We start from the raw sequence: 21,162 nt of genomic DNA, 5'->3' as shown, positions 1-21,162 counted from the left end.
AAAATGACGGCAATTTTCTTTAAGCAACTTTTTCATAACTGCCGTCTATGATGTAATTTTCTTCAGTATTTCAGAAAAAAATTAATATCATCTGGTATGCCTCATTTAATAGTAACTCAGTTTAAACTTGGTTGAAATAGAAAAAAAAGAAAAGAAAAAGAAAACACTAGAAGTGAGGGCGAAAAAGTAAATAAAACGAAACATTTCCCAATTGCAGTTTTTGTGAGTAAGTAGCTCAAAATGTTAACGTTGCACATATCATCTATGGCAAAGTGTAACTCTTAACTGGTGAAGTGGTTGTTTCGTATCGTGATTAGTGGATGTAGCCCAAACAACATATTTGTTTCGCACTACACATAATTTAGAAAATTAAAATACGAAAATTTCCTATAATTTCATTATTCATTTATATAAATACATTCAAACAGTACAGCAAGTGACATACCCACACATATAGGTGAATGTGGGGCAAAGTGAAATAGTTAAAGTAACTTCCTTTTCTCAAAATGAACAAATTGGTAATTTATTTTGAAAATTACGATACATGAGGAAAGAACAATGTATTTTATAATAAAACTTGCATTTAAACATTAATTCAAATTTTTGGCAGAAAATTTGAGCCTTCAAAAATAAAAAATTTTAATTAATTAATAAAAAAGCAAAAAAAAAAAGTGGAAACTTAGCATTTTATTTTTTTATGGAGAAAAGTGAGAAATGAACATTTTTTCTTATAAAATAGCATTTATTTCGTAACTAAAAATATGTTTGATCAAATGGAAGAGTGAGTAAAAGAATAAAGGAAGAAATGAATTGATTAAAAAAATGAGTACGTAAAATAGTACACGAATAAGAAAATAAGTAAATGAATGAATAAATATAAGTGAATTATTTAGTGAATGAATTGAAATAAATAAATTAATGAATACGTAATTGATTTAATAAATAATTAAGTAAACGAAATGAATCAATTCACTTTCACCCATCCACTTTGCCCGCATTCGCTGGACTATTTGCACAAAATATTTCAAACAAAAATAATCTTAATATTAAACAAATAAATACTGTACCGAACATTTAGAAGGTCTCAATAGATATTTAAAAACGTAATAAGAAAAACTTTATCTTATAACAACAAAAGTACTTTTTGACTTTTCACAAAATATCACAATGTGAGTGTCAAATCTTGAAAATTGCTTGTTTTATATGCTTTGATATTCAGGGACATTTTTTTCTGATTGGAATAGAGTACATGTGATGCTATATGGTAAACATATTACCAGATAGGTGGTACAAAAAGCAGAATAAAAAATTTCACCATTTCACTTTTCCCCACATTCCCCTACATATAAAACCATATATGCTAACTTTACGAAAAGTTTGAATCCAAAAGTCCAAATCTTCTAGGGTGCAAGACCAGTTACGGGTTAAACGCTCTTTATTTACAATAAGAACGAAACATATTTACCTTTAAGGTAACTGCTGTAAGATTAGCTCCGATCGCTTTAACAGTCCAACATTTTCAGCAACGAGAAACCCTGTGGAGAAATAAATAAAAAATATGTATTTTCTTAATATATACGAGTATATTACATATATATATATAAAATATTGTACGCTCCGAAAAAAACCTTTTACAAATAGTGAGGTCATAGAATTCCTAATAATTTTAGTATCGGTATCTGCAAATTATTTTAAACATTTATTTATTTTGAATTTGACTAATTTCCATACCAACTACGGAAATTCCTCAGCAGTTGGAGGATATGTGAATGTATAAACTGCTATAGCCGTGCCACGGAGATATGGCGGATGAACTGGAAGCGAAAGCAGAACACTTCATTTTGTAACAAGTAGGATCAGCGAGAACACACAAGCAGTTGAGTTTCTTCTTCTCTCACGATCATACCAACTACAAAATGAAGTGTTCCGTTCCCGCTTCCAGTTCGTACGCCATCTCTCTATGGCACAGCTACAACAGTTTATACATTTCCTATACTGCCTAACTGTTATAACATTTCCGTAGACTTTAAAGAAACTTGCCATTTAAATTCAAATAAACGAAGTGTTTAAAATAATTTGGCGTACTAAAATGATCTGATGGTTTCAGACATCACTATTTGCAAAAGTTTCTATTTTTTACAATTGTCAGTCAGGTTTGTTATATCAAAAGATTTGAAAACTATCCGAATAAATATACCTAAAAAGTTCTTTTTTTTTTTTTTTTGACGAAAACATGCATTTTTTCCCCTTTTCTAATTTAATTCATTATGTAAGTATGGAAAATGTATTTTCGAAAGCACAGATATTGGAACAGATTATTGTATAGAAAATAATTCGTCATTTATTAAGTATATTGAAAGGTTGTTTGATAAAAGTATTTGATCACGACAAAAATGTTTTGCATTGCGTGTTTAAAGTAACAAAAAGTTGAATTCCTTAGGTAATGTGTATATATCCTTCCGAGTGAGTTTAATTATCTTTCGTTAACTCAGACTGCTAATGATGGAATCCAGTTCAATAGGAAAACGTTAATTGTTTACTTGAGCAGGAAATAGTTATGTGGAATCACGTACATTGCAATAGAGACTATTTATTTAGAAGAAATTATTTCAGGCGTAATTACATTTCTAATTCTATCTTAACAACAGATCAACTAATTTTGCGGAAAGTAAAGGGAAACGTTATTACGTATAAATATTCATTTAGAATCAAATACATTTTTTTTTGTGTGTGTGTGTGAGAAAGTATTACATAGTTATTAATCAATCGAATCGTACAGTACAAACGGTAAAATATAGATAAATTATTTTTTCTCATTTTTCCAAATTAATCTTCCCATTTGGTGTTCTACATTCTTGTCGTAGTTAAAAGTGAACTGAAAATGACAACTTGTCTAACAAAATCATTCATTATGTTTAAGAGGACTTATTAAAACAAAATTTCCGACTTACGTCTAAAAGTTCTTCAATTAAAGAACATTCTAGTCAGCCAGACTCTATTCTGTTACTAGTCGATTTCAAAATAGTATTTCGACCAGCATAATGGACTACTCGATAGGTATTCTTTCAGTCAAATTGAGAGTCAATATTCGAGTCATAGATTCGATAAATTAGTACCAAATAATAATTAGGAATGGTCAAAAATGTATTGTATATGACGAAGAATACAAAGAAACAATACATTTTTTTACAATATGTTCCGAAATTTTAAAAGTAAGTGGAAACAGGACTCTTAATTTTGTAATAGGTAGGAATCTGTGAGAACGAACAAGCAGTAAAGTTTTTACTAATTGCACGATCTCGCTGATCCTACATATTACAAAATGAAGTAGTATGTTTCCGCTTTCAGTTCGTCCGCCATCTCTCTGCAGCCAGGCTATATCAAACCTGCTTTGAGTTGAAATATTGCCTAGTAAAGTAATTTCTTTTATAATTTTAGAAGCACTACATTTATGAGGAATTAAAAAAGAATTATGGCAAAATGGGGATAACACTCATCAAAATAAACAATATTTGCGAATGAATCTAGGGTCACGTTCCTTTTTGAGTAGGAAAAAAGGGAATTGAGATGTGCTCATAGATTATACAACTATGAAAAGGCAATGAAATAACAAAATCATACGTTGAACAAACCTATAGCCCATTCGCGATAACTCGAAGTCCAATAGCTCAAATATTACTATAACTCAAAGTTTTTATCGAGTGCCGACCTCTTTGTCCTTAATTCCATGCTAATTATTCTCAATATCTCGAAGTTAACTTTCTTTAACTCGAAGTTTTTCCAAAATGACTCGAAATTTATTTTGAAAGAACGAAAAAAAGAAAAGAAACAAGTGACTATGAGAGAAAAATCATTTCACCTTCACTTGCAATTTCTGCACAATAGACCTCTAAAGAAGAGCACCTGGTGAGCCAGTGTGCGATAAAAGAGTTACACGTGCGGAAATGAGTTAGCCATGTTTTCTTTTATTGTACCGTACTGTTTACTTTTTGACAAGTTGCTGGACTACGAATTTGTTGCTAAGCTGTCAAGTTGTCAAGTCAACTGATTGTACCTTAATTCAAAGGCTGACCTCAGTTAAGATGCATTACTCTTCATTCTTTAATTCGATCATTTGCTAATAAGTTCGTGAGAGAAAGAGCGAGTTTTCTTTACTATTAAAGATGTCTAAGCAAGTACTCTGTCACTGATATTAAAAGAAAAACAGAAATTTCTAAAGCGGTAAAATTCATGAATCTGAATTGGAAGCTAATGAAGATGTGCACCTTTCCTGAAGCAGAATCAGCTCTATTTAAGTGGTTCCAACAGTATCGAAATTAAACCATGCTTTTGATTTTTTTCTCTCAATATTTTTGATTAAACTGTGCTTAAAACCTTTTAAGTTCTGGAATTTTGTCTGTTATACGTACATATTAGTTGAAATATTCATAACGGCTTTTAATATTAAAATGTCGAAAACCGAAACTAACGGTAAATCAAAACTTCTGGTAAGTCGAAGTTTTTCGTCGGTCTTTTTAGATTCGAGTTATCGCGAATTGACTGTATATACCCGTAAATTGGCTTCACAAAAAAAGCTCTAAATGGCGACTAAGTAATGTCTTGTACAATTGTCGCCATTACAAATCCCGATATTTAGTTTTTGGCGCATAGGTACTCCTGCATGTGAAAATTACTCTAACTTGCTGGAATGTTTTCGTTGTAATTATTACAACTGTTTTAATGGCACACGGCGGCTTGTTGAGTTTCTTGAGTATAAAACAAAAACAGAAAAATATCGTCTACGTCGCCAACATGCTGGCTTCTCATGTTGTGATTTTACATTTTAATGAAACTTTAATTGTTTTTTTAATGACTTGCGATATTTATTTAGTGGATTATATTACATTTCAATTCAGCTTTTAGTTAGTAGATTATATTAAAGAATTTTCTTATACAGTTCAATGGCCTGTTTTAATTTGTTTGATTACTTTACTTATAATGTTTTAGCTTAATTATTTTATTACTAATTTAAATATTTAATTTATTCTTTTTGTAGAATTTATTCTTGATTGTTTTAAAGTTCATTTGAAAGACAAAATAAGGAAAAAAAGTAGTTTTTATGAAAGTTCGACCATGCATGGCTGAAATAGTTAATTAAAAATATTTTCCAAGACTAAAAATGATTCGAGTAAAAAATACTTATCATAGAAAAATTGTTAGCCGTGCCAATAGAAGTAAAACTTCAAAAATAAAACTCAGGTAAATAACGTATGTTTAAATATTTTAGCAATACAATGTTCCAAAAAATACGAAAAAAAATAATGGGACGAAATTTCATCTGCACGTGCTTATTATCTGTACTTTTTGGTAAAAATTTATCGCTTTCATTTTGACCTACAAGGAAGTAAATAATCTTAGTGATCTGTTGTTCTTAACAACATTTCTGAGATGCCCCAGTAAAGAATTTGGCAAAAAAAAAAAAAAAAAAAAAAATGTGTCACTCTGCCTTCCATGTCGCTAATCTTCTAGACTTCTCTTCCAATTAACCCACTTTTGAGGGGCATAGTTTTGGCGAGCTTCACTCTTTCGAAGCTGCAGTTTGGGTTTTGGCTCTTAACCGGTAAATAAGGAAATAAAATACATAGCTTTCAATGAAGACATACACTCAACGCCGAGATACATAAAAATGGCTAAAAATAACTGAGCAAAAGGCAATTCTTAGCGTAACAACTTTGCTGAGGTACAGCTGAAATCATAGTTTAGTCATCGACTAAGTAGAGGGGAATTAAGGGACATGGAATAGGTAGTAAAGGGTATTAGGAATGTATTACAAAAACTAGGCTAATAGGGGATCCAGGTATTCGAAATTAACGTAAGTACGGATTAAACAAAATAAGCTATAAATTGAGCCAAGGTACATCAACTACTGTACACAGTACAAATTGCATTATGAATTCAAGAGAAAGAAATATGAAATTGCACAAGGGAAAATTCTAAAAATGCAAAATACGGCCTACAAAACTACATTATTGCACTAACTCCTCTTTTATTTATAAAGTGCGTAGGGGGAATGTGGGGCAAAGTGAAACAGCGGGGCAAAATGAAATGGTGAAATATTTGATCTGCCTTAAGCGCCACCTATCTAGTAATATTTTAACTATGTAATAGCACATAGTTAAGATATTGCTTTTCCAGTCAAGAAAAAGTTACATCTGAAAATAAAAAAATATGACTATACAAACAATTTTCGAAAATTGATACTTATTTTGTAATATTTAGATGTAAATCAAAAATTATTTTTGTTATTGTTAAATGATAAAGCTCTAGTTATTATCATTTTAAATATTAAATGAGATCTACTAATATTTGGTAAAGTATTTATTTTTAAATATTAAGCTTATTATTTTAAATGTGTTATTAATGGGATTAGATGTTTTAGTGTAGTTCTGAGGCGACGATCGAGTCAAGTGCACATGCGGGGCAAAGTGAAATAGTTCATTTACTTATTTAATCCTCTATCAAATCACTTACGCATTCATTCATTATTTTTTTCATTTAAAATTCCTTCACTTAATAATTCCCCTTAACAATTCATTCATTTTCTTATTTTCTTACTCATTCTTTCTCTCTCTCTCAGTTTTATTCACTCATTTATTTTCCTCATATATTAACAGTTTATTTATGTATTCGTTTATTGTGTCATTTCCTTTTAGTTCATTCTTTAATTATTTTATTTACTCACTTATTCGATCAAAAATATCTTTGATAACCGAATAGCAAATATTTGATTAGAAATATATTTTATTTTTCACTTTGCCCCATAAAAATAAAAAATGAAAAATGTTCACCTTTTTTTTGGAAACACAAATTTACTGTCAAAAATAAAAATAATTTTTCAATGCACGTTTAACCATAAAATATATTATTCTTTATGTACCGCAAATTTCAGAGGAAACTTCCAATTTGTTCATTTTGAAAAAAAATAAGTTATCTTAACTATCTCAGTTTGCCCCACGTTCCCCTACATCTAAATGGCTGTCCGGATTACGCGAAACCCGGTTTAATAGGGTTCGGATTAATGACGGTTTATTGCTTTTGAGTATGCGTACATATTGCAACTTTCATTCACGTGGCAGTTAATATACAAATGAATAAGCAATTTACTAACAGTTAAAGCATGCAGACAACTAAACGCATACTGAAAAAAAAAAATGGATTTCTTTCTTACAAATTAGATATTTCGAAATCAAGAATTGAAGCCAAGTTTTGTAACATTGATTTTTATTTTTTGAAACATTAAAACAAAAAAAAAAAAAATCGAATTTCCGTGTGCTATAGTTGATTACTCCATGTTTCAAAAAGTCATAAGTTAGTATTCATTTGTGTCTATACTAAATTTCGATTTAAAACACATACAAATAAATCACTATATTTTAAGTTACACTTTAATACAAGAAGCTTGGGGGTTTAATTTTTTCATATTATTACAGATTTAGATATCACAGACAAACAAAATGAAGAAAATGCTGATGAAGATGAGAGTGATACTAGCAGCGATGATGACGAATATTTGTCTGAGTCAGATGAAAATTAATTTATTTTTTGTGTAAAAGTAAATTTTTTTTGTTTATAAGATAATAAGGTTGATTTATTTCAATAAATATATTTTCACTTTACGTTATGTTCCACATAGGAAAACGAAAATGACAATTATTGTAGGACTAGGGATATATACCTGTTTTCTCGTTGGACATTGTTTTATTTGGGCACAAAACACACTCATATATCACGTGATATTAGTGTCCTACGGTTACTAAAAAAATGGTCCTGTGGTATTGACAACTTTGGAGTGTCGGACCAGAAAAGTATACCACGCAATTTGTAGGACAATGTGTGTCTTAAATTATATAAATATTAACTGACCAAAAAAATTTCAGCTGGTTAGTAATTATATTTCATGTCTTCGTAAATAGTACATGTTGCAAAAGTGGGACATCTTTGATCAAATCGTGCATTTTGTAGGACAATTTTTTTTCGGCTAATTTAGATAATTTTTATGAGAATTATGTATAAAAAAATCCAGTTAGTTATAAATATTTGATAACCGCCAAATCAACAAACTATGTTCTTATTACCCCTGTTAGCTACCACGTACAAAATTTTTGTACTGGCTAATGTTGGGCGTCAACAAAATGAAGCTTCTATCGGAAAATTAGCTTGTTAGTAATGAATAACGAAAAAGGGAGGGGGATCCCGATCTAAAACTGTTCTGCTGGAGAAAAGTTTTAAATGTTTCTTAGAAATTTGCAACGTTTGCTATTTAGTTAAGTGGGAAAAGAAGCCCTGTTTTGTTGCAGATGAGTTTGGTGTCTCTTCACTGATTCGCAGTGTCCGTTATTTTGAAAAGTGGAAAATGAAACTGGTTTGTTCCAGATGTCTGCAAGTTTTTTTTTGCTTATTCGCAGCGTTCATCACTTGGTTAGAACGGAAATTACAACTATGTTTTCCCGCGAATGAGCTTGGAATTTGTTTCACTAATATTCACAGCTTTCGTTTTGTAAAGTGAAAAATGAAACCATGTTTTGCTGCAGATGAAATTGGAATATCCTTCACTAATTCGCAGCTTTCGTTTTGCAAAATGGAAAACGAAACCGTGTTTTGCTGCAGATGTCTGCAATCTCTCTTACTAATTCGACACGTTCGTTATTCAGTAGAGCGGAAACTGAAACTACGTTTTGATGCAGATGAATTTGCACTCGATTTCACGAAATCATAGCGTTTGTTTAATAGTTAACTGGAACTCTTTTGCTGCAAATGAGTTTGCAATATCTTTCCCTTATTTTTGGAGCTCGTTATTTTGTGCAGTTGAAAAAACAAACAAACAAAGAAAAAGCTCCCGTGTTGCTTCAGAGGAGTTAGCAATCTCTTTTACTAATTCGCAGCCTTCGCTATTTTGCTATGCGATGCACGTTATGGAAAACAAAAATTAAAAAATTATTTGAACTGCTTATGATTTCAAAACCGTTTGCTCTATCAACCGACACTTGTTATGTATTCTAAAATCTGGATTTTGATTCCTTCAAAATTACAAATGGAACTCTGGAGTGCTTTTGATCCTAAGAATTGATATCTGAATTCAAAAATAATCGTTTGGAAATAAGATGAAGAATGGAAATGCTTTTACTTTTTCTTGAGGAACTAAATTTCTACGTAAAGAAAATTGAAGAACTGAGAAGGATCAATGTACTCTTTGACAGAGCTTTTAGTTCACGTTTCATATTGTAAAGAAATTCATTACTTTTCAATCCAACGACAAAGCGGCGGATCGACTTTCTTTCTTCAAACGTTTCTTAAAGTATGAGGATCGAAGAAAATGTGGAGATAACTAATATAGTAATATAAAGAAAAAGCAAAATTTCACCTTATATTTTAAATATTAGATTTCAAAGATAAAAATATAAACCTCTTCTGTAAGCTTATTCATTTTTCCAAAATATTTGAATTTGAAATCTATGTATGTAAAAATGGCTGTATGTGTGTGTGTGTGTGTGTGTGTCTGTTCCATAGACAAACCCACAGTTTGCGTCGGATCTTTGCCAGATTCAATACTGAAGTCCTTTGATGCTTACTTAGGAGTGTGGAGGGATTTTCTCTATACCAGGGCTTCCCAAACTTTATAACCAGCGGACCCCTTTCGTAGACCAATATTTGGTGCGGACACCTTTCGTAGACCAATATTTGGTGCGAACCTCTTTCGTAGACCAATATTTGGTGCGAACACTTAAAAAAAAAAAAAAAAAAAAAAAAAACGTGAGGGGTGTCCTTCATTTGTCACAGAGTATCGCACTTCACCTTACCCTTTCCTCTTGTAACATTTCATGCTGCTTTTCAGGAGCGAAATATTATAAAAAAGATGTGTGATGTTTTTTTTCTTGTTACCCTCTCCCTTCTCTTGTCGCAAACTAAAATAATTTTCCAAACCCCATCCCCACTCAAAGCGTAACATCATTTGTGGAATAACTCTTGGTAGGTAACCAGGGGTGATTGTGAGTTCATCAAAAAATACCTGAAAGTTTCAAAACGAGAACAGGGGGGGGGGAGGGGAGTAATCTTTGGCCCCAATTACTTAAGTGCACCTTTGCCATAGTATTAAATAGTTCTGAGTCAAAATATTGTGTGTACATTTGATGACATTTTTTATGGGTTACAAAGTTACTTTTGAGCTGGTGTTATACAAATTATCTTGACATTTGTCCATCTTAAGGCTCTTGCAGGTATATTTGATGAGTATTATATAATTTAAAAAAAATACTAAGGTAGGGAGATAAAAGTATACCAAAAATCATAATTCCGGTATTTTCGGACATAAAAATACCGGAAATACGTCCGAAAATACCGGAAATTCGGTAAAATACCGGAACACAATCACTCCTGCTTAGGTAGTTTACAAGGCCTAACTTTATGTACACATTCTGAAGTACAGAAATCAAATTGATCAGATAGAAATCAATCGGTAACAAAAATGAAAATTCAGAACTGAACATGGAATAAATAGGAAGAGCGAGGTTAACTGAGCTGGCACAATTTTAATGTATCGGGATTAATTTTTGACTACTGAAGTCAAAACTGAGACAGCTGGGGTATTTAGTTTTGCAGAAAAATCATCGGACACATTTGAAACATTTTTTCAATTTAGACACTTTTCCCCTTTTTTTAGAACAGTTTGAGGCACTTTTGGGACAGCTTTCAAATCATTTCTGAGTACACTTAGTTTGTTCAGCCCATGTTTTTACCCTTCTGGGAACTCATTTGAGAAAATTTTTTGAACACTGACAAATGTATCTTCTTTGTAACACAGTTTTTGGAACACTTTTTCAGCACTTACGGACCACCCCTTCAGTTATACCAGTAGTTTTGTTATTAATTTTACAGCAATCTCGTGGAGGAACTGTCAATTTATTGCTGTCGGCATTGAACGGTCTTCGACCAGAGAAGGCCATCATTTTTCCCGGCATTCTCGACACCAACCCAACCGTGTTCATTGCAACAAAATTTCTAGTAGTATAATATTGAGATATTCCACTGATTGGTAACAGAAAAATGTTGAAATTATATTTGCGCGAAAGAAAGCAATGATTTCACAAGTGTGCCCAAACGTTATCAGTCTGTTCTCAAATGTGTTCCCGATCTTAAGTTTAACGAATACCCCTGTAGGAACACATTCGAAACAAATTTAGAGCACATGGTAGCACACTTTCTTCGCAGAAAATTCTTAACACATATTAGTGCACGCCAGGCAACTAGAACACTTTTTCTGAACTTAAATCTTCCAAACTTGATTCCAATGTGTATTGGGAATTTGCAATCTGGTGGCTGCATGGTATCTCGAGATGTCGGGAAGTAGTGTTCAAGGGGCAACTCCATGCTTTGAAGTTGAAAGTTCTGGTTTTTAAATATAAAAGCATTATTTAAATTTCACTTAACGTGTTTAAAACATTTTTCCAGAAGTTTGTGCCGGACCCCCCCCCCACTAAGGCTTGGCGAATCCCCCCCCCCCAAGAGGTCCGCGGACCACAGTTTGGGAAGTCCTGCTCTGTATAAATCCAGTTTACATCGGATCCTGTCAAATTTGACACAGAGATCCTTTCTTGCTCAGGGATTTACATAGAGAGTTTCGCCCTACTATAACGGGCAAAAACCCAAGAAAGGAGGGGGGGGGGGACCAGAAAATCTGTGAAATTGAACGCTTACGCCAATAAATAAAAATGACAGAATTTTTGGAAATTACAAAAAAATTCAAAGTGGTTAAATAAAAATTTTGAGTTATAAGATTGCTTTTTCTACACGGTGACGGGAAATTTTACGCTATTTTTTTTTTCTTTTATTCAAACCTGATTGGTGAGTATGTGATCTAGGTCGTCCGAATTAATGAAAGTACGGATTAAACAGATCAACCTATAAATTGTGCAAAAGTACATAAACTAACTACTGTACTCAGTAAAAATTGTGTTTTGAATCCGAGAGAATGAAATATAAAACAGCATAGGAGAAAAGTACAAAAATACAAAATGTGGCTTACAAAAGTATGTCATTGTGCTAACTCACTTTTTCTTTGCACATCATGCACATCTAAATGGCTTTCCAAACTAAGCCAAGTCCGATTTAATAGGGCTCGGATTAATGAGGGTTTACTGTAATATATAACGTGAAATTTTCCTGATTTTTTTTACAGTGCATAGGCTTATTAGGTATACTTTAGACATACGTTTACTGTTGAAATAAAAGATTCTCTGCTTTTCATCCCAACTTTTTAAAACTAATTTTGAAGTGGATTCGTGTTATTGACATTTAACTCCACCAAAAGGATATTATCTCCTTCATCGCAAGTTAATGGATTTCTCGAAATATGCAGTTCTCATTTCAGGGAAAAGAAGCTGCGTCTTTTTTCATTCTTCATTGGTTTGCCATTGTCAACAGAAATGAAGAAAAATGCTCCCTCTTTTCTCATCTCACTCTCAATCTGCCGTCAACTTCTTCTTTCCTGAACAACGAGCGACTGTTTTCCGGCACATTTTTGGCTTCATTGGAGATTCTTACAGCTCTTTTTACCAACACTAAGGCTAAGGTCCTTAACCTGGGTTCCCTGGAACTTTGACAGGGGTTCCTCTATTTCATCAAAGCACAAAAAATTTACAGAAATTTTCATTTTTTAAAAAGATTCCATTCTTAAACGAGGTTTGCTTGAAGAAAAAAAATAGAAATAAGTAGGGAAATGTGATCCAAAGGGAAATTGTTAGGAGAACTTTTCAAAATGTACGAATAAGAAGTTCGTTTGGAAAACTAGAGTACACAAGAAAAGAACAATGTATATTATAACAAAATTTGCATTGACAAAAGTTTCATTTTTCACATCAAATTAGCATTTTCAAAAAATAAATAAATAAATAATAATAAATAAATTAAAAAATAAATAAATAAATATAGGGGGGAAGGGGGTGATTTTTTTTTTTAGTGGGGTAAAGTGACAAAATATTTTTCTTGCTGAAGTAGTTTCTATTTGATTACTAAAAATATTTTTGATCACACAAACGCGTAAATAAAAGAATAAATTCATAAATAAATAAATAAATAATGATACAATAAACGAACAAATAAATTAATGCACGAGAAAAAATAAATAAAGGAATAAATAAGAAAATAAGCGAATGGAATGATCAAAAAAGGGAATTAATAAATGAAGGCATGCAAATGAATGAATTAATAAATGAATACGGAAGTGAGTTATTAAATGAATAGATAAGTAAACGAAATGAACTACAGTTAAGCACCGTTTATACGTCTCTCTTTTATACATTTTTATCAATTATACGTTCTTAAAATTGGTTCCTGCAGAGTCAAATACACATTAACCTATACCTGTTATACGATTTTTCATTTATACGCTTTTTTCGTACAGTACCTTCAAAAACGTATGAACGGTGCTTCACTGTATTTCAGTTTGACCCATTGACTTTGTTTTGCGTGCACCTGACTAATAGTACCAAAGATTTAAAACAAAAATAAGCTTAGTATCAAATAAATAAATACTGCACTGACTATTAGTAGGTCTGAGTTAATATTTGAAATATTAATAACAAGAACCTTATCATTTTATATTAACAAAATATTTTTTGACAGGAATAACTTTTTCCTAACTGGAATAGACAATCATGCGTTATTACGTAGTTAAAATATAACCAGATAGGTAACTGAAAACAGTGTAAATATTTCACCATTTCACTTTTCCCTTTCATATTCCCCTATTTTATGAACAAAATTATAATCTTGAATGTCGTAAAATTCATGTGCTTCGAATAGATTAATCGAGAAACAATATTTGTTATTCGTAGAACGTACATTATTTAGAGAAATAATAAAAATGCAATTAATAACTTTGTAAATTCGAATAGGACAAAGCTTTTGCATCTTTTTTTAAAATCTTGAATCAAGAAGTTCCTTCAGGAAAACAATAAGCTCAAAGGGTTTCCAGAAGTGTAAAATGCCCTAGCACTAAGGGACTGGTTAGGATGTCTCCCCCCCCCCCAAAAAAAAACGAAAGTCGATTATTCAAATCATACACTATCTTATATTTCTAATTTTTGGTCAAAGCAATTGTAAAAAAAAATTTCATATAACTTGAACAACAGTAACCCGTGCCGACTTGCGCCTGAAAGTGTGTGTGCTACGCCAAATCGATTTTTTTCGAAAATTTGAAATTTCATGTTGATAAAACTTTGTCCCTACTGCCCCACGTGTACCAAAAAAACATTTATCCAAATTAAAAAATATTTAGGTGTTTAGCAGGAAGCCTAAAATTTGTATTTTTCTTCAAAAAATTTATTTTTTTCTATACTTTTTTATAAAAATGTGAGAAGTATTTTTAGAAGAAAACGAGCTTATGTGTGCATCACATGACTTCCTTCTACGCCATTTTAATGATAATAGCGTCTTGGAATAAGCAAGGAAACACTAAATATTTTCACCCCTAGTTTCTTGCGGACCAAATCAAAAAAAAAAAAAAAAAAGAAAAAAAAAGTTTTACACAGATGTATTTCCCTTTAGAAATTTTAATGTGATTTAGTGGTTAACTCTTTAAATATCTCCAACATTGGCCGAATTAAAACCAGATTTGAAAACTAAAAAAAAAAAAAAAAAAAAAAACCCGCCAAATGTTTCGCCAAGTTGGTGACAAAACTTGGTTGCCAAAAGCTTGGCGATATATCGCCAAGTGTTTGACACATTATAACACCAGTTGTGTTAGCATTGAAATTAACAATGATTTCCCCCCAAAAAAGGTGTAAAAGATCCCTTTAGAAACATCCGAATGCATCCAAAAGAAAAGATGCACAACTAGACCCCACTAGGAGTCTACGTACTAAATTTCAACTTTCTAGGACATGCCGTTTTTGAGTTATGCGATACACATACGCACATACATACATACGGACGTCACGAGAAAACTCGTTGTAATTAACTCAGGGATCGTCAAAACGGATATTTCGGGTGTCGGTATGTTCCTAGGCATATATCCACGTGTGGTCGGGTCGGAAAAAAAAAGAACTCAACATTCATTCGGGGGTGAGAAAAATGGAAATTCAGGCCGATTTTTGAGTGAAATTTTTTTTGTGAATACAATACTTCCTTTTTTGTAAAAGGAAGTAAATATGAACAATAAACTCTGATCATCGCAAAATACAAATATTTGCTCTATTGCAATACTTAAGTCTCCCACATAGTACTCAAAATATGGGCTTTTTTCAAGTTTAAGTTAAAGTGTTCATTTTAAATATTTTATTTTTTGTTCATTTGCAAATGCTGATCTGAATATGTGTTCGCTATTGATTTTTTAACTCCCGATGGATGTCTAAATAGTTTTTAATTTGGATAAATAATTTATCAACTTTTTATCAAAATGAAATTTTGAACTTTCAATTTTTTTTTATTCGGCCTAATAGACAAGGATGGTTTACACTTTCGGGCACAATTCGGCACGGGTTACCGTTGTTCAAATTATATGAAACTTTTTTACAATGGTTTTGACCTAAAAGGAAAAATATTAGAGGTTGTGCGACTTGAAACATCGACTTTTTTTTGGGGGGGGGAACCCTAGGACTGGTGTCCAAAAGTATCCTAAGAACAGTACATGGACCCATCATTAGACACGTTTTTTGATTTGTTTTCAAATTATCTAAGATGCTACTGAGGAAAAAACTAAATGGAAGTACACAAAAAGGAAAAAAAATTAAAACTAAAATACATCACTCAATAAAGTCAGAAAAATTTGGAAAACAAACTCCCATTTCGAACAACTTAAGGCTCGTTCTAATCAGACTATTCCATCAAAAGTTGTTGATGCGTCCTGGTGAGGGAAGGATCCCCAACTGTATTCCGCCAACTTGAAACACAACTTTCAAAATTCTATTTACATTAAAATAAAGACAATAAATAACTGCAGTCATTTTGAGCCACAAATTCTCTATTTTAGACAGTCCCACTCAAATTTTAATAGATTTATTCTATATTTTATCAGAAACAGGAAGAGACATTCTTAAACTAATGTACACTTTCCCAAAAGTAAGAAATAATAATAAATTTTTCATCCATTTAAAAAGAATGGGATTTAAAAAGAATTGTCAAAGAAATCTTGCCATTTATGGTCACCTGAATGAGCATATGACCTGAATGAGCACCCAAGAAGCATACTTCGTCTTCTAAACGTTGTAAAATGGTTGTTAACGCTGTGACAACCATTTTAAAACGCTTGTGAAACGTTTAAACGTGATTACGTCAGAAATGAAATGCAAATGAAGTATTTTAATGAAAATAGGGCAACTTGACTGTAGAAAATACAATTTCTAAGATCAATCAATTTAAAACTCTCCTTTGTATTTCACAATTCCCCAAAATTTCTATCATTTAAAATATTGCACATACTAGTACAATGTAGAAAGAGCTCTTTCAACAACTTTAAAAATAGCTTCAGAACAGTAACTTCAGAATGATTGAATGAGCTTTGTTTGATATTGCCAACTTTATTTTTGTGAAACAGATTTCATAACTTTACTTGGTGACTTGACCTTCTAATTTGTTTTAAATGTGAAATATACTGAAAAATTTGAAGTGGCGTAAAGGAACCAGAAAACGGTTAAAGTTACACTGAATGACTGTATTTGTTAAAAGTGAAATAATTATGCTCGGTATAAAATAGGTTTATGTGTTCTGAAAATTCAGCGACAATTTAATTGTTAGTACAGTTGATTGAAACGCCTCTGTATACATTTTTAATTTTCAATGTCCATCTTTTAATTTTTATGCTCTTTACGGAAATCCATTGCACCATTATTAAAAGTCATGTTCATGCAACCGTATTTAGCTATGATGGTTCTCAAAGTGAAGAATCGAAGGAATTATTCAAAAGAAAAAAAAGAGCTTAAATGAAACGCAAAAATTAACGATATGAAGTCAATTTTTTACCATATCATTTATTAAATTAATGGCGGGAAAATGTCGAGGAAAGGATATGAAGTTTAATCGAGAAGAGGAAAAAAATATCCAGTTGTGTAACTGAAGAAATGGAATGAAATTCACTCGTTTTCTTTGTGATTATGCTTTTTTCTCCCCCTCTTCTTAAAATATAACAGCCGGAGAAATCGTCAAATTTCTGTTTAATCAATGAATTCTTCCCCGTTTCTTTTTCCAAATCGTTCTCGGAGAAATGTGACAAAATTGTCTGAAATGACGTTTTTCTCTTATTTAAGTTTTATTGATTGGCGTTAAACGTCCATAGATTGCAAGTATCACTCGCTTCTTCCTGAAATAAATTTTTAAAATGAAGAATTTCAATTCATCGCCCGAGGAGAGAATGCTTAGAACGAGAATTAAGTTTTTATATGCCGTTCATTTTATTAAGTATGTTTTTATTATTTAAACTCCATTTCATGTTGTAAAGAAAAAGCATACTTTTTGCCATGCTCTTTGTTAGCCTACTAGAGGCTTTAGGAGTTTCTAGTATAACATTCAAAAATAGTTGAATCGCAAAAAAAAAAATCAAAAAATGAACTGAAGGTGTATTATTCTTTATCCAGCTATAAGCCATGGCAGAAACTAGTTTTTATAGACTTAAAAAAATACCACATAGCGAAAATAGTAATTTTGTTCAAAAAGAAATTACTATTCCATTTTAGTTTTCAAGAAAAAAGAAGCTATTCCTTACAATGGATAATCACAGAGCTGTTTTTTATCTCTCATGATCCTTTGCAACATGCAATGGTTGCAGTCATTTTTTGCACTTTTGAGATCAGCACTCTGCTTGGAATTCCTTGACTGTTCTCTAAGAAAGACTTGTTTTCTCTTTCATTTAAATTTATTACAGTAGTAAATACAGTATACCCGGTTATCCACGGAATAGGGTGACACGGTTACCGCGAATAAGCGAAAACCGCGAATAATCCGAATAATGGGTACAAAACGATACTAGTGCATACTCACACAAAAATTTAAATTATAGCTAAAAACATTGCTACATTGCATCTAGTAACGTCGAATGTAAGAAATATATGTAAAAGGTAAAAACGAATAATAAAACAATCTTAAGTTTAAAAACATTTATTGACAGTTAAAATAAAAAATGTGAAAAGGCGGATAATCCGAACGCCGATAATCAGGAGTTTACTGTACTTAACAGGAAACCATAAGCTGGAGTAATAATGATTTTTTTTAAAGTAACAATTGAAAGAGCATATTATAACACTTTTTTGACGCATAAATCATTTGCCATTGTTATGTTATCGAGATATAAGGTCTTGAAGTCGGGAGACATTAAAAATAATCGTCAAATTTAGTAGGAAATGGACTCCATTTAACATTCAAAGACATCGACCATCTGATCATTGATTCTTCAAACAAAGATCTCCACTCCATTTCTCGTTAAATTTTGCAACTTTTATGCAACTCTCGCCCAGCCTTTGGATCTTATCTGAGGCTCTTAGAGCTGAAGAGTATCAAGTCTACGAACGAATTGATCCCCTTTGCCTTTAGCTCTGAACGTCGCATTTAACGTACATCACTTTGGGCTTTTGAATATGAAGCATTCAGGGTTAAAGTGGATTACGTCATTCGTGAACTTACTCCACTTTAGGAATAGTAAGGCAAATGATTTATGCGTGGTTCCTTCGTTAGGAATAGTAGTAGTTTTACAATACAATGTGTTAATCCATTGCAAAGCCAAGAAAATAGAATTTAATCCTAACTAGTCAATCAAAGGCAACGCGTTTTAACATTTCAAATTAAGCAACAAAATTGGTCTGAATATTTTATCAGAAATTTTCGAAAAGTCTTATTGTTGTAGCTAAACATGAAACACATAAACTTTCATTCGTGTTGCATATCGGAGAAACAATTCTTGTTTATAATGAAAATTGTTAGGCTTGCGATTAAACCCTTTTTGAAAATCTTTTCATATACTGGTGTTTCGAAACGTTTTCTACGAGTGGGAGTTTTTTTCATGTTATTTATTTTATAGATACGAAAAAGCATGAATGAGTTTGCCAAAATATTTTCCTGTATACCGTAAGCAACATAATTTTGACTTTTAAAGAAATACTTCAAAAAAAAAAAAAAAAAAATCAAGATTTCGATTTCCCCTTGATGCCCGTATTATCATAACAAAAAAATTGCTCTCGTTGCACATGAAAAATGCCTATTTGCGTTAGTTATCAACTAAAAAGAACATTTTTGAACGAGTGCCATGAGCATCTATTAAATAAAATGTTCACAACATTCATAACTGATGAATATGTCAGGCTCTTTTTTTTTTTTTGGATCTGAAGCTTGATTGTGCTTTAGAAAAGAAAAATGATTTTTTTTTCACTATTCTTATTTTTTTGAAACCTAGTCTTATCATTTTGCTTTCGTTCGTAACAGATATTGCAATAGAGCCTTTCTGTTCAATATGTGTGGACAAAAAATAGACTGCTCGAATTTTCATAGTATCGTACGTAATAGAGCTGCATAATATTCCTAACCAGGAAACCACACGTTAGTGTAAGAATGAAAGAAATTTAATTGATAGCAATTGAAAGAGCTTAATGACACGTTTTTTGACGTATTAGTCATTTGCTCTTGTTCCCCCCGTTATCGAAATGTAAGGTCTTAAAGTTGGACGATATTTTAAAAAACAGTCTTCAAATTTACCTAGAAAAGGTCATTTGAATATAAACACTTTTCTTTTTTGTAGCCATTTAAAAAATACTGCACTCTTATTACCTACCACCTGGTCAACACAATTCCAACTCTTGATGAGTTTTGTGGTTATTTTCCTACACTCCTCATTGTTGCATGTGCAATAGTTTGGGATAGATAGTGTTTCAAAAATGAATCATTTGTAGAAAAGATTTACATACATTAAATAAATAAATAAATAAATAATAGTGTAAACCAAATATTCCCTACGCTAATAATACTTTGTGTATGTATTCATTATTAAAACGAGTTGATGTGTGCATCACATGACTTCCTTTTACTCCAATTTAATGTCATTTCCCCATTATTAGCAATTTTAATGTGATTCAATTGTTTACTCTCTAAATATCACCAACAGTGGACAAATTGAAACCAAATTTAAAATAAAAAAAAAAAATCGCAAAATTTATCGCCAAGTTGGCAACAAAACTTGGCGACCAAAAGACTGCCGATATATCGCCAAATGTCCGCTAAATTATAACACCACTTGAGTTTACATCAAAACTAACAATGATTTCCCCCCAAAAAGGGGCAAAAGACCCCTCTTAGGAACATTCGAATGCAACCAAAAGGGAAGGTGCACAATTAGATCCCACTAGGAGTCTACGTACCGAATTTCAACTTTCTAGGGCATACCCACTTTTAGTTATGCGAGATACATACACACATACGTACGTCACGAGAAAATTCGTTGTAATTAACTCGGGGGTCGTCAAAATGGATATTTCGGATGTCTGTAGGTTCCTAGGCATATATCCATGTGTGGTCGGGTAGAAAAAAAAACTCAACATTCATTCGGGGGTGAGAAAAATGGAAATTAAGGCCGATTTTTGAGTGAAAATTTTTTCACGAATACAATACTTCCTTTTTACTTCCTTTTACAAAAAAGGAAGTATTGTATTCGCGAAAATTTTTTTACCCAAAAATCGGCCTTAATTTCCATTTTGCTCATCCCCAAATGCATGTTGAGTTTTTTTTTTTCAACCCGACCACACGTGAATATGTGCCTAGGAACGTACAGACACCCGAGATATCCATTTTGACGATCCCCGAGTTAATTACAACGAGTTTTCTCGTGACTTCTGTATGTACGTATGTATGTCGCATAACTCAAGAACGGAATGTCCTAGACAGTTGAAGTTTGGTACGTAGACTCCTAGAGGGGTCTAGTTTTGCACCTTCCTTTTTGGTTGCATTCGTATGCTCTAAAGGGGGTCTTTTGCCCCTTTTTGGGGGGAAATCATTGTTAATTTCGATGTAAACTCACGTGGTGTTATAATTTGGCGGACACTTGGCAATATATCACCAGTCTTTTGGTCGCCAAGTTTTGTCGCCAACTTGGCGACAAATTTGGCGACTTTTTTTTAAAAATCTGGTTTTAATTTAACCACTGTTGGTGATATT

The 21,162-nt window shown here is 32.0% G+C and overlaps 1 protein-coding gene across 2 annotated transcripts in view; it reads right to left on the bottom strand.

Annotated features, from left to right (window-relative positions):
- Positions 1 to 21,162, bottom strand: part of LOC129231444 (neuropeptide CCHamide-1 receptor-like) — a 176,096-nt gene that overhangs the window by 55,312 nt on the left and 99,622 nt on the right. For both annotated transcript variants that reach the window (XM_054865761.1, XM_054865760.1), the window contains exon 2: positions 1,466 to 1,535. The gene's annotated coding sequence lies outside the window, so the exon portion shown is untranslated. The remainder of the gene's footprint in view (positions 1 to 1,465; positions 1,536 to 21,162) is intronic.

Source organism: Uloborus diversus, chromosome 10 (genome assembly GCF_026930045.1).
Source record: "Uloborus diversus isolate 005 chromosome 10, Udiv.v.3.1, whole genome shotgun sequence".
NCBI classification, from domain to species: Eukaryota; Metazoa; Arthropoda; class Arachnida; order Araneae; family Uloboridae; genus Uloborus; species Uloborus diversus.
Note: the sequence above shows the minus strand (reverse complement) of the source record. Positions and strands in the feature narration are given on the sequence as shown.